The sequence below is a fragment of the Corvus kubaryi genome, unplaced genomic scaffold (assembly GCF_017639235.1).
Source record: "Corvus kubaryi isolate FWS band 111438036 unplaced genomic scaffold, C.kubaryi_AGA036_p1.0 37386, whole genome shotgun sequence".
NCBI lineage: Eukaryota > Metazoa > Chordata > Aves > Passeriformes > Corvidae > Corvus > Corvus kubaryi.
The window spans coordinates 2,488,928-2,495,803 of NW_024581128.1; positions in this window are offsets into that span (position 1 = coordinate 2,488,928).

The following is a 6,876-nucleotide window of genomic DNA, read 5'->3' on the forward strand; positions in this document are numbered from 1 at the left end:
AAAGCCATGAATGAAACATCTGTTAGTTTCTTTGGCTGGGATTGATTTTCCCTCCCTGCCATCTATAGGAGCCCATGCAGAGCTCCATGCACGTGGAATTTTCTCATGAAGCCCTTGACGTAATTTCAACAAAAGGACATGAAGAATTTCCTTTCCTTTGCTAGCAGTGGCATTCAGAGAGAAAGAGTACCCCTGGAAAATGTAAAAGCTTTTGTAAAAACATGAGAAAAGCATTTAAAGCCTTTTCAAAGAAAGAAAACATCAATGTAAAGCCTCCCATAGTTGTCTGCCCGTGCGGTCTCTCTTGATTTGAAGAGATTTTAACCTTGCGGGGAGGGAGACAGAACTGAGGGTTTTGTTGGGTTTTATTGTTCTGCTGGTTTGTTTTGAGTTTTGTGATATCTTCTTTTTCATCAACACATGCATGAGCTGTGATTATACTTGAACATTTATTTAGCCCTTCAGAAACATCACTATTCAAGCATAAAAATACTCACTCGTGTGTGTTGCTATGGCCAATAATTTCTTTGATGCTTGGCAGGAATTTACACTTTGATACTATGCAGTGATTTTCACTGAAAGACTTCAGTGATGAGTTACCAAGCCAGTATCTTCTGGATGGACTGCACAGCTGTGTAGATCAGTCCCTCTTTCCTACTCCACCCCCAGCTCCCCTTTAGCTTCCCAGGCAGTGTTACCAATGGTCAAAAATCAAAGCATCTCAGAAAGGAGCCACAAGGCTGATGGTCTCCAAAGAGAGCTTCAGACAAGGGAAAGGGACATGGGAAACAGAGTGGTGAAGGAGGAGAGTTGTGAGAGACCTCTCACCAGAAACACGGAAACTGTGGAGAGAAGTGGGACAGTACAGAAATGCATAGAAAGTATATGCAGCTTTCCATCATTTGAGTGTTTATGCTTAGATACTCTGCCTCTCTATTGGCACTGTCCCTGGCCTCACTGGCACTTCAAAAGCCTTGAAAAATAAATGCCCTTTAAAAATGGGAGTTAATAAAAGAAATCCAGCTCTTCAGTTGACATCTCCTTCCCAAGCAGCAGCACTAGAGCTGTTGCAATTCCTATGTTGTTCGCTTGGGAAGCTGAACAGAAAAGGCACAAGAAGCTTAGTTTAGTTGTAAAGAAGAGAGAAAACTCTTCAAATCTAAATATGCTGAAGCATCCAAAATACATTCAGGGTCTCCTCTTTCCTTCTCTCATTCTGTCTCCTCCCAGAGTAAATATCTTGGTGTGAATTTTCATGAGAAAAATAAAACCAAGCATTTTCAGTCCTTGTTTAGGAGAGACGAGAAGCAGAGATTCTTAATAAATGTATCAAAGGGACATGTCAGCTTTATCACAGTCTTCTTCCTCTGTTCTTGTCAGCTTTCCTTTGTAGCGAAATCCTCCCTGCCTCCATGCAAAACCAGGAAATATGCTCCAGTGCCCACCCAGCAACACTAGGCACCAGGTCTGAGGAGTTTCTGTTTGTTGGAAGGTCCCAGAGAGATCTGCCTAGGTCTAGCTTGGAGAAGTGAGTACTGGTGACTTTGTCCAGGAGGATAGTACAACTGAGATACGGATGGAAGGGCACATGGCTTTCTGAGCACTCTTCTATTGGTTTCAGAGTCCAGGAGTTCAAGGAGTTGTGTTTCCTGGTGTCCTGCCTGTCCTTCCAAGCATATAATTTTTCCTATAAAAACTCCCACTTGTGAACAAACTTTTCCCTCCAAATATCTTTGTAGAGGTATGTAGGTGAAATTCATTGGCCTCCATTTCAGAAGTCATATTCCATGACCTAATGGCCTTGGATGTCTGTTAAAAATTCCAGATTTAAAATTGTCCTTGTGAAAAGAAGTGCCAAAGTCTAAAATTATCCTATGAGAAAGGCTCATACAAAGATTTCTCTTTCAGCAGGGTTTGCACATCAGGTTTCTGCTGCTCAAAGGATTCGCAGTGCAGTAAGTCAGCTTTGATGATGGAAATATTACCCTCTTGCCTGAATTTTATTTTATGTTTGTTTTCCCTTCTGCCTCTGGTAGTCTCCAGCACCACTCCTGAGAAAGGCTAATTACCCATCCATACCCTGCCGGAGAAACGGCAGCGATACCACAGCCCTGCTGCCAGTGGGGCAGGGGTAAGGGCTGGCTGCGCCCCCGAGAGCAGAGCTTTCCAAGAGAAACACTCAGACAACACAGCTCTTGAGTGCCTTGGCCATAAATCTTCTCTGGGCACCCTGCCTGCTTTATGGACTCCGCCATTTTCTCTCAGACAATTCAGAGCCTGCCCTATTGCCTCTTACAGAGGCAAAAAGAGCACAGCTTGCTCTGGAGAGAAGAAGATTTAAGTTTTCTATAATATTGGGATGAAATTACCAGAAGAGTTGATAGTATGTGATTCTTTTAAGCTAGCAAGAGAGTGGTGACAGTCTTCTGCTCTCTGCAAGGTTAGTAGAAAGGAGAGGGCAATGAGATTTTAGTCCATATCTGTTAAGGGAAGGAATAGAAATAATCAGCTTAATATGCAGTAAAGGAGATTTAGATGAGATATTACAGAACTTCCTCATATCAAAAACAGTTAAGCACTGGAGCAGAATATTCAGTAACTGTGGAATCACTGCTGTAGGAGACACATCTGCAAAGGTTGGGTTTAAGGAAACATAATCCTGTCTCCAACAGATGGTGTGGATGATTCCTCAGGGACAACACTCATATTAATTTCATATGGTTCACTACAGAGAGCTTTCCCACTATAAAGAGGTTAATATCTGATTCCTGGGTTCAAAAAAAAACATAAGAAAAGCCATACGGGTTCAAAACTAAAAATCTAACCCAGTGTCGCATCTGCTATGGGGACCCACAACATCTGGAAGGAATGTAAGAACAAGAGCGTCGTACAGGGATGCTTTCCCCAAACTATCTCCCACTTGGTACATTTTGGAATTCAGGGATGTGAATTCTCTTGCCAGACGTGTTGTCTTTGCAAGATCAGTGTAAATAGCTTACCTGTTTGGTTTTTCTGTCAGATTTTTGCATTAGTTTTTTGACTCAGAAAAAAGAAAGTGGTCATGAGAAGGTGGAAGAGGAAAGAGTATAACAGGAGGAAAAAAGAGAAACTGGGCAAAGAGTGAAAGAGGGGAGCAGAAGGAAAGAGAAAGGAAGAAAGTGAGAAGTGAAAGCAAGGAATGAATAGGAAGAGGGAAGCATGTGAATACCTTGCAACAAAGGAAACCAGGGAAACAGAGGGTAGCATTAGGTGTGACATCAGTGACTGAGACCAAGCCAGGCCAAATGCAACGACTGTGACACAGTTGCTCTCCACAGCTTAGGTGCCATGTTTGGGAGCTGAATCAAATGAAGCCCATGCATCATTAGGGTATTTGCCAGCCACAAAGTGAAACATCTGGACAGCAAACCCCTCCTTTTATTGCCAAGCCTCTACTTGCCCTGAAGACCCAGTCCTTCCCTGGGGCTGGAGGGGCTGGGGAGAAGTTAGATCTGATGCCAGAAGGTCTCCAGGGCTGGTGGAAATGGCACCTGTAGAATCCAAGAGTGGGGAAGCGGTGAAGGTCTACCACATCCAGACTTATGTTGAAAAACTAATGTATTGGTGTCTTGTGAACTTTTCTTTTTCATGGCTGGTTTAGCTGGGAAGGTGGTGATGTCTTGGGAAAAGGGGCATCCAAAACCCAATAGCTGTCAGAAGTTTCTTTGGTTTGTAGTGGTTTTGGTCTGAAAAGGTTGGTTTATTGAGTGGGGTTGCAGGAGGGAAGTGTTGGGAGACAATATTAATAGGTCTTTGTTGTTACTTTGTTTTTCACAAAAGATGCCTGGCATTCCTGGGTTTACCCTGTCCTGACAGGAACATATCTGAAACCAAAAAAATTCTGTTTCTTCTTTACCCTCCTGTTCTCCCCCACTTCTGGCAGGCTGCAGTACCCCTGAGCTCTGTTGTTGACTTAGCGCATGTTCTTGTTGGGAGGTTTATGGATGGTTAATTATCTGAATTAAGTTACTGCCTGTGACTCTAATCCTGGAGACTTCTGTTCCACGGGCAAGCATAGCCAGTGCTACACTGAAGCTTGCAGCTTTACACTGTTAGTGGAACTCTGTTGTTTTCATCTTTGCTGCATGTCTGGATTTGTCTTCTTAAGCTTGAGAGTGGGAGAGACTTTCAGATTTCCTTCAGTCATCATGAAACAGCACTACTCATGTTCAAGCTGGTGACGTTACCAGTGGCAATCTGCACTAAAAGAAAATCTGTAACTAAGCTGTCACTTTGGTTAAAATATCTTTCTTAAAAAAAAAAGAAAGAAAATGGGATCCCTCTGTGTCAGGAGAGGAGGGGGAAGCTAAAAGAGTCACACGCTAGTAGTATATAACATCCAGAAATTACATTCATTGAGTGCCTCCACTATCCCATCTTTTTCTGATTTTGTGAATATCATGTGTAGAACAGCATCATGTGGTTGCTAATTATGACAACCAAAGTGCAATTTTGTAATAAGGCTAGCAGATGTTTGCAGTGCTAAATATTCAGATCAAACCCAGCTCTTTTTGCCCAGCACACATCCAGTCCAGATCACGTAGAGTGTCTGAATTATTTTTTAAATTTGTTATTCTCTATAAATTCCCTCTAGCTCACCTTTTAAGCTATTTGTGATGTGATCTGTAAGATCAGGTTGCAGAAAATTACAATATTCCATTTGCTCGTAATTAGGTTCTCATTTTCTCTCTATCAGGCAAAGAGAAATTTTGCCAGTAATTGTGGTGGGACAGGACCAGCCCCTCCATTTTGCTTTCATAAGGATTTTAAACGGCATGTGAACATACGAAAAGTTTGTGTTGACCAAAATGTCTGTGATGAACTGTAAGACAGTCGTTTGCACTCATGTGAGAAGAGCTCTGTTAAGAGCCATCAATCCCACTTGTGACAGCATATTGACACTTGCTGGTCTTTAGGATTCATTTCTTAAAATGCTAATGCAGACAAGTTCCTGTCTGTTGTGGGAAAATATGGGGGAACTTTGTTAGATGAGACACTCAAGTGCAAATAAATGTTTCCTGTAAGAAAGCATTTGGCTCAAATCTTTCCTCTTTTTTTTTTTTTTTAATCTCCTAAATTGTTTCCCCATGTCCTTAGTGACACCCTTAGGAAAAAAAAATTAAAAATTAGCATCATCAAAAATAAAAGTCAACTGTGCACATGCCAGAGATAACTGGAGATTTATAATATACCCTATATAACTTGTGAGCACTGAAATAATATATGTGAGTGATGGGCTGAAACTTCATGGCATGAAGGATGCCTTTCTGGGTAATTTACATCTTGGGGGGTAGTATCTTAAAATCAGAGGTCCTGTCTTCACTCTGTGCACATTAAGAACCACATGGTGCTTTTCATAAGAGCCTGGGCTTGCCCCAACTAAAATTGTTTCCCTGCTCTTTAGTCTTGCAGCCTGTGCTGTGCTCAGACCATCTGGTCACCATTCTGCAACCCTGGCCATGGCTGTGCTTAATGGCAAAATGATTTCTGTCTGTATACAGTTGGTAGAGTGTTTTGCATACTGCATATGCTCAAGGTATTGCATATGAAAGGCATTATGTAAGATTACAGGGAAAGAAAAATACTCTCTTAAAAATTGTCAGTAATTGCCCAGAATGCTCTTGTGACACCGTTTGATGATGAAGGACCTTAACCACTGCTCTGAAAGGGTCCATTTTTTAACTTGTATTTTAAATTTATCCACTGTGAAATTCTCTGCTTTTTGTTGTCCTTACTATTGGCATCTCAGATGGCCCTCCTAGAGGCCAGACCTGGGTGTCTGGTCATCTAAAGATAACTCAAAATGGACAAAAGATTGGAGTCTGGGGACGTGCCCAGGCTTTTACATCCCACCCGAGCATCACTCAGCGTGCAGCCCACATTTCCCCACTCCCAGCCCCATGCTTCTGGCTTGACACAGGTGCCCACAGCTCAAGATCACACCGGTACAGTGGAACTCAATGCAGCTGACATGATGGGTTTTAACAAAACCAATCTGTCCTTGATGTTAGTGTGTCCATTCCACTCCTGGTCCTTTCAGGTTGTAATCAAAGCCCTAAAGCTTGGTTTGGCTGCTTAACATGAGCAGTAGGTGAGGCTGGAGGTGGCACAAAATTTCAGGGATTTCCCATTAGCATTAAGCAAGGCTGGAGGTGACCCAAGTTTTTGGGGACATGTGTACCATGTTAATGGTTCTGTAGACCCACAGGGACCTGTGTCCTGTGGGAGTGGGCACTGGAGGTCTAACCAGGGCATTGCTGATGGCTCAGGCTGGAGTCACTCTACTGACTCTTGCCATGGTTTTTGGCAGCTGCCGGTGTCTCCCCATGCAACATAAATGTTGCTCCAAATAGGACGTACCTGTAGTCACCCTTTACAAGATTTCCTGTATCAAGGCTTGTGTTACTGAAGGCGTTTGTTTCTTAGGGTGTAACCACACTGTAAGAGTGTTTCCCAGCTGCCTGGGCACCCACCCAACTTGGTTCCAGACACAACTGTAGCAGTGCAGTGTGAGTGTGGGTCTGGGGAATTCAGCCAAAACATGGGCAAAACCCATAACTGTTTTGGTGACAATTTGGCCTGAGAAAGTCAGGCTGCAGCACTGGGACACAGAGCTCTGGAATGTCAGGGAAGATTACTGGTCTTTTTTAGGCTCTGCTAAAGGGATGCATGTTATCAATGTTCCTGAAGGAACACATGAAGTGCATGCCCAAGTGACACATGAAGTGGGGCCCCATTTATTCAGATCCTGATTTAACCTTATTCCTGATTTTTGAGGCAAGGTTGTTTCAGTGGTGCCTCCCTTCCCTTGCACATGCACCTTTGGGCTGAGACAAG